This window comes from Hetaerina americana, unplaced genomic scaffold, assembly GCF_022747635.1.
Source record: "Hetaerina americana unplaced genomic scaffold, ioHetAmer1.1.p SCAF_4, whole genome shotgun sequence".
NCBI classification, from domain to species: Eukaryota; Metazoa; Arthropoda; class Insecta; order Odonata; family Calopterygidae; genus Hetaerina; species Hetaerina americana.
Genome location: NW_027286985.1, coordinates 101508843 through 101516897, shown reverse-complemented (window position 1 = coordinate 101516897; position 8055 = coordinate 101508843). Strand labels below are relative to the sequence as shown.

At 44.6% G+C, this 8055-nt stretch overlaps 1 non-coding gene across 1 annotated transcript; it reads left to right on the top strand.

Annotated features, from left to right (window-relative positions):
- The first annotated feature begins 601 nt into the window (after positions 1–601).
- TRNAI-UAU (transfer RNA isoleucine (anticodon UAU)) lies at positions 602–691 on the top strand. The gene is given in 2 exon segments: positions 602–639; positions 656–691. It is a non-coding gene; the product is annotated as a tRNA-Ile (tRNA).
- Positions 692–8055: the final 7364 nt, after the last annotated feature.

The window sequence follows — 8055 nt, the reverse complement described above, 5'->3', positions numbered from 1 at the left end:
CTGTGATATTTCATGAACATTCACGGGTAAGTGACCTAGCTCAAGTTAATGCATTAAATTTAACATGTATTTCAACCTACGGTCAACTAGTGGCTCCAATCTTAATTCTTTCAATAGTGTCGTGAGACTGCTATGTTGTTTATTACACTTTTTCACAAGACTTCACTTGTTCATAAAATGTTTCACAAATCTAGCTGCTGTATGTGGCACTCGCTCTAGTTCTAAAACTAAGCCTACCTCGTGAGAATCCCATACACTTGCAGCATACCCTAGGTGGAACATACCCTGGGTATTGGTTGTTTGCTTTTTTTCATAAACATCCAGACAAATCTAGTTTTTCGACCTTTCCTGAGATGACGAACCCTATTAATAGACCAAAACAATCTCTTATCATTAAGACGGCAAGCTGTTTCCTGCAGGAAAACAATAAACTCACTCTTTCCTCCGCCTCTCATTCAACAATTAATCTTGAGAAAGGGTCATCTCGCGTTCATGCATTTTTTTCGCATAATTTATTGTGCAAAAATTGAATTATACGTTGTTGTTAGTATGCGTGTCACTAGTTTCAATGCTTTGCTTCCAGTATTGCCACCATGACATGGCTCCAGTGGCGCAATTGGTTAGCGCACGGTACTTATACGACAGTGTCCGAGCTATGCCGGGGTTGTGAGTTCGAGCCTCACCTGGAGCATATTTTTAATCTTTTGAGTTTTATTCATGCATGTTTTGCGTATTGTTAACTTCAGCAATTAATAGAAACAAAGCCAATTTAAAGGATATATTTTGTATTTTATGTATGTGGAGACGGAGACTTTACCTTAGTTTAACTCAACTGCATGCACTTTCATAAACCCCGTCTTTTTGTTGTCAAAAACCCTTTATTTCCGAATGACCGTAGTAGAATGCCATTAAATAATGTAATGCTCTTTACAGTATTGCTTGATATACTTTTTCTGTTTTTAAGACTCCTCTTCCATCCTTCGTCTCTCTCTGTGGAGGTATCCTCCCGCTACCTGCAGCGTTGGGTCACATTCCCTACCTGTTTTCTTGGGGAGGAGACCGTTGTGTGTTGCATGTTCATGTGGTAATGTGATTTCGCCTTCTTACTTTCCTAATTCTAGCTTGCACGTTATTTAGTAAATTTCTTACTGCATTCTAAGGTGAAATTATTTGTTAGATAATAGTATGTGTATTTGCATACGCGTAAAATGAAAGCATTTTTGCGTGAATGTATGCGCCGCTGTGGGTATGGGTTTGCATGTATGTGTTGGTTTTGAATATGGTTTTGTTCCCTTAATGGGTGGTGATCTAACACCCCCCGCCACACGCCCTTGCGGGGCATTATGTAGATGTAGAACGGATTGATTTTTAATATCGTTTGTTCCAAAAACAATTAGAGACACTAACAGGTGCTACTCATACCATCTAGTGATTGAATAGAACCATCAGTATGCACGAATATACACATAGGTATATATGTGTGTGTATGTATGCATTTCAGTGCATTCACGCATTTATGCTTAAATATGTTTAGAGTAGTCGAGGCTACATTTAACAGCAAACATACCACTTTTGTTGAATGACACGAGATTGCCAAAGATTATGGTGGTACCATGGGCATTTATCTTAAATCCGATAATTATTTGATAGTTCATTGAAAATCAAAATTGTTACTGCAGTTAAGTCTCATGTATGGTGAGTGAATTTTGCGTGTGCATGCCTGATGTGGGCACACCTTCTGCCACATACCTTTCCGGTGGTCTGCAGGGCATTATGTAGATGTGAAATCGCAGTTCGTAACGGAGCGCATTCCGATTCTTCATTTGTTTGTTTGTTCTCTTTCAGTTGTTTATTTACTTAAATGAGGATAGCGATGGGTCGTGGGTCATTCTCTAGCGATTTATATCAATCGGTGATCTGCTTTAGGAATTATAAGTACTCTTGAATATCGGAAATTATACAGTATTGAATTTTGGAGCAAAGTGGATTAAAAATAAGACGTACATCATAAAATAAATGGGATCAAACTTAGCATCTCAGAACACGTGATATACTTGGTTGACATAATATTATAGACATTTCATAAAGTACTTGCATCGAAAGAATGTTCATGCAAGCCTTAAAATAACTAGTTTCCATTGACAGGGTTTTAAGAAGATGTAAAGAAAAGGTAAGAGATTTGTGAAAATCCCCATTTTGAATCTTGACTATTTTTTGTTATTCCCTGGAGGGAAGGTTAACTAAGGAGGTTCTGAGAAAATCTGCTATATTTCATAAAAATTGTTACAAGAGATAAACGTGGCAAACGTATTGGAAAAATTAGGCAGGGAGTCCCTTGGCTCACGAAGAGAGAGAGTAGGCAAGGCATACTTTTGGAGACCGGTACTCTTGAGAGACCGGGGGGGTTATTTTGGTCGCAAATTGAATCGGTAGCTTTGACCTCCGCGCTAAATGTAAGAGAAAACCACTGCCCCCGACAGATTCAAGACTCGTATTTAATCGTTCTTTTCACGCACGTTAGGCAATCTTTAAAAAATTCAACCGAAACACCTGAATATATTTAAAGATCAAACTTTCATAATTTAGTCAAAATCAATTATTGCATGATACACTTAGTCTTGCTCATTTGCAGATGTACAAGGGTCTTATATATTAATAAATACAATTTGAAATGCGTCTTTGAACTAATATATTCGCTTGCGGCTGGTTGGTGAACATATACCCTCCGCGCCTTGGCTGAGGATGGTGCGGTATTGTGTAAATGTAGACGTTAGTTCCCTATTATGTAATTATTTCCCTTAATTCATGTAGTGTTACTCATTTGCAGATTTCGAGTGAGATCCTTTCAGTCTATTTCGTGATGCATTTGCCAGAAGTTTGCTCATTCACATACGTCAAATGCCTTCTCTAAATCCCCTAAAACTACCAAGAAAATAATTTTCCAGTATTTCTTTTACTACGTATTGTGCTCATTTTCATTTTAATTAATTAAATTTCCTACCATTCTTCCTTGAGAAAAAGTATTCCCTAGCTAGTTAGTCAAGCATTAGTCCTCAAAACTTAAACTCTTAATTATAAAAGATTCTTGTTTATTGTAGCAAATTTAAACTTGATTCTATGCTATTCGTACATGAGTGTTTCTTAATCCCTTTAAATGAAGAGGATAAGAGTGACCACGTCGTCTGTCTTTTTAATTAAACAGAACAATGTGCAACCATCTTTACTTCCCCCACTCGAATTCTTACACTTATTATTTGATTGTTAGGTTGAATATTTCCGGAAGATTCTGAGCTTAGCTTTTTTCATGTTAATCTGAATGACATTTACAAAAGTACATGGGAAATACGTGGGGAAAGGTTTTATATCGCTCATCAAGTAATTGATATATGAATTTTTTTTATTTTGATAAACTATTGCCAATGTGCTATGCATATGTAAGTAGAGCAGATCACAGGGTTCTTCATGAGATAAATGAATATAGAATCGCTAAACAAAGGCTAGTAATCATATAAAGAACAAAGCTTAACTTTAAATCTAATTTTTTTAAATATGTAAAAATACATAAAGGACAGATATAATGAAAAGGGATCTCAGGGTAAATTACGTTTCCTCGATAGCTGCCTTGATAGCAGGACGTGCCTGTGTTCACCGAGTGTCTAAAATCGCCGGCGTCCGAGGCTTCGGTCGCCGGGGTTTGGAGAGCGGCACTGCCGGACTCTCTCGGAAATCGAGGTTCCGATCGTGTTTTGTTTCGAGCGGCGGTTCACCGCCTAGTTCATCAAGAAGCGCGCAGTTTGACTCTCGACTTCTTCCGCCGGGAAGGCCGTACTTTTGTTTTGTTTAGTGGATCAAGACTGACCTTGACTCCTGGTGTAGAGCTTAGGCTCCTTTTGTTTGCTACCGCCGGGTGCGTGTGGCGGGGAGGGAGCGTTCGTGAGTGTTTAATTTCCCTTTAAAGTGCTCATTTTTTTTGTTGCGCTTTCTCTCTTCATGCTAGTGTGCTGAATTTGATTTCTTCAAATGGCTGTGCTCCGTTTAAACACGCTCGCCTTGCAAGTTGACGAGAAGGCGAAGCCCCCTACCCCGTTGGAGGTCCACCTCTTCACGTTAGAGTCGCTGGGCCTCACACCCGAAGAGATAGTGGCGATCCAATTTGGATACAATGGCCATTTGATATTCCTGAAGTTGGCAACCGAAGCTACAATGACAAGGATTTTAGACAATACTCCGCGGAAACTACCGTTTCCGTCTTTAAGTGACCAGAGGACGACAATAACAATTGACGAGACTTCCGGCAGCCCGTGTAATGTCAGGGTTCTTTGTCTCCCCGTGGAGACCCCATTGGAAGACATAACAGGCGAGCTCTAACGCTTTGGTAAAATCCATCGCTCGTGGGAGAACAGGTGGGAGGGAGACAAGATGGCGCGGGTGCTTACTGGCACTAGGGTTGTGCGGATGACGGTCGAGAGAAATATCCCCTCGTACCTCCACATCGGCGGCAACCGGGCCATCATCATCTATGAGGGTCAGCGCCGCACTTGCGCCCGCTGTAATCAAGAAGGCCACGAGCGCAAGACCTGCCCTCGGAACCAGGGAGGTAAGAGCTATGTGGAGGCAATGACGATGCCCTTCAACCCTAACGCCGCCGTGGAGATGGACAAGCCCGAAGTGGCTGTGGAGGAGAGAGCGCGGTCGCTTCTACTCATCGAGGGTGCGGCCCCGGCTGCTCCCGTCGGTCCCCCGCATCTCCCTTCAATTGGAGGGATATTTCAGCGGGAGCGAAAATCGTCAACGGAGGAAAGGGAACCGAAAAAGAAGAGGACAGACAAACCCAAGCTCCTGGTCTCGAATACCGTTCTACAAATGGTTCACATACCTACCACCTCGCCTAATATCACACGACCTCCAGCCCCCGTCTCCGTGAGCTCATCAAATAAGGAGGGATGGTCTTTCGCCCCCCCTCCCCCCGCTCACGCCATCGACGCCCTCGCTACGCAATCCTTGCGTCACGGGTTTCAAACACCCCGAGAACCTCTGGTGACAGGTGAGGAGGATGCATCTGATTGCGATGTTTTCCCGTCCCCAACAGCTCATCCCTCGACCCCTTTATCATTGACTGTAAATTTCCCTGTCCTTATCATTGTTCTAACATTTCACGTTTCTCTTCTAACTAATTTGGTCTTCTTCTCCTGCGTCCTCTGTCCTGCTACTGCTGGTTTTCCCTTGCAAGGCTTTCGTGGGATGATGACCGCGGAAGCCCTGCCTCCCCTGCTGCTGGGCACGACACACGGCCGATTTGGCTGAGCCCCGTAGTTGCCAGGACTAAAAATCTCTGTATCGTCCATCATGTTAATCTTGGGAATGATAATAGAGGTGGTTTCCCGTTGCTTTCCTCAATATTGTTTTTAATGTGAAGCCATCTCTTACCGGCCGCCCCACTGGGGTCAGACACCATTGCAGCTGCCTCACAGAACAGACGCTATGTGGACTACCTTTCGTCTGGCTCCTAACCTTCGACCTATCTGGCATGGGTGACCCTACCAGTAGCAATTATTATTACTCCAGCCAGCACAGCTCTAGGGGTCATCGGAACGCATAAGCCCTTCCACTACGTCAAGGAAGTAGTCCGGGGAGGGATATAAATACATGTATACACATCTACATATACATATATATATATATATATATATATGTGTTAATATAAATATATATATATATATATATATATATATATATATATATATATATATACTCATATATACAGAAACATATATAAGGAGAAGGGATAGGAACACAATAGAGGTGGGGAAGGCGGAATCGAACGGATCACAAGAGTAAAAATATTTCCTCAACCGGGACTCGAACACCGGATCTTTCCACTTGCCGAGGCGGATGCTCTTAACCACTTGAGCTATCGAGGATATGTAATTTACCCTGAGATCCGTGGGTCTTATATGTCGCCAAGCGCCCCGATTCTTTAGCCAAGAGATGGCGTCAGGGGGCTATATATATATATATATATATATATACAAACATTCAAACACGAAATCCCGCCAAACGGCGAATAAATATTTATATAGAAACAGATATATGGAAAAGGGATAGGAACACATAAAAAGGACGAACACAATAAAGGTGGGGAAGGCGGAATCGAACGGATCACACGAGTAAAAATATTTCCTTGACCGGGAATCGAACACCGGATATTTCCACTTGCCGGGCGGATGCTCTTTACCACTTGAGCTATGATATAAATTATTTTATTCGGCTCAGAATATTACAGAGTTTGTTAGCATTATGCATAATATCAGGTCACAGATTATGGGTACATCATGTTTTTCTTTAGTATAAGTGTATACATGGATACATACATGATACAAATACCCCACACACATATCCACTTGTACATACATACGCACACATGCACATCCACACGCACATACCTAAGCATATGCATACAGGCGCATACTCTTGACCATTAACATTTAGAAAGAAAAAAGAAAGGAAGACAAGGTCCACAGATATTAGGAGGGAGATTTTAGCTAGCAATGGAAAATTATGTATTGTAAGAAATTATCAATGGCAGGGTTGAAATTATCGATTCAATCAGTCATTCAGAAAAAAAAAACACTTCAACGATGGACGAAATGTGTCCGGCACCGGGTGGCTACCGGACATCACTTCCCAGAGTTCTGATCGTGGCTAGCGTCGCTCCGGTCGCGACTCGACCCCGGGCGACGAGTGCTTCGCCGTTTCCCGGGACGCCTCGTCCAACGGGTCGACGAGCGAGGACGCGGCATTTCACCCTCCCCCCCGGCCTCGTCCGAAGAGGAAGAGCCAGCCGTGGTCTCGACGAAGAGCGGGTAATTCGGCAGCGTTCCACAGGGGGCCTTCTTCGAAGGAGCACCGCTGGGGGCCGCCAAGGGACAGGAGGTACCCTCGGGGAGGGTCGGAGTGGCGGACTGTGGCTCATCTGCGGAAGGGTTGTGGTCGGGAAAAATCAGGGGAGATAGTTGCTTGTGGACCGTATCTTGAGAAGCGCTGGGAAGATCGTCGACACCTTGGCTGTCCTTAATGGGGAAAGAAGATGGGGTTAGTGGGATTTTTGACTTTGGGAAACTTGTATGCGGGTCGACTTCCGGGGTCGGTGACGCTTCCTTTATAGTCAATTATAAAGGGGTCGAGGGATGAGCTGTTGGGGACGGGAAAACATCGCAATCAGATGCATCCTCCTCACCTGTCACCAGAGGTTCTCGGGGTGTTTGAAACCCGTGACGCAAGGATTGCGTAGCGAGGGCGTCGATGGCGTGAGCGGGGGGAGGGGGGGCGAAAGACCATCCCTCCTTATTTGATGAGCTCACGGAGACGGGGGCTGGAGGTCGTGTGATATTAGGCGAGGTGGTAGGTATGTGAACCATTTGTAGAACGGTATTCGAGACCAGGAGCTTGGGTTTGTCTGTCCTCTTCTTTTTCGGTTCCCTTTCCTCCGTTGACGATTTTCGCTCCCGCTGAAATATCCCTCCAATTGAAGGGAGATGCGGGGGACCGACGGGAGCAGCCGGGGCCGCACCCTCGATGAGTAGAAGCGACCGCGCTCTCTCCTCCACAGCCACTTCGGGCTTGTCCATCTCCACGGCGGCGTTAGGGTTGGAGGGCATCGTCATTGCCTCCACATAGCTCTTACCTCCCTGGTTCCGAGGGCAGGTCTTGCGCTCGTGGCCTTCTTGGTTACAGCGGGCGCAAGTGCGGCGCTGACCCTCATAGATGATGATGGCCCGGTTGCCGCCGATGTGGAGGTACGAGGGGATATTTCTCTCGACCGTCATCCGCACAACCCTAGTGCCAGTAAGCACCCGCGCCATCTTGTCTCCCTCCCACCTGTTCCCCCACGAGCGATGGATTTTACCAAAGCGTTGGAGCTCGCCTGTTATGTCTTCCAATGGGGTCTCCACGGGGAGACAAATAACCCTGACATTACACGGGCTGCCGGAAGTCTCGTCAATTGTTATTGTCGTCCTCTGGTCACTTAAAGACGGAAACGGTAGTTTCCGCGGA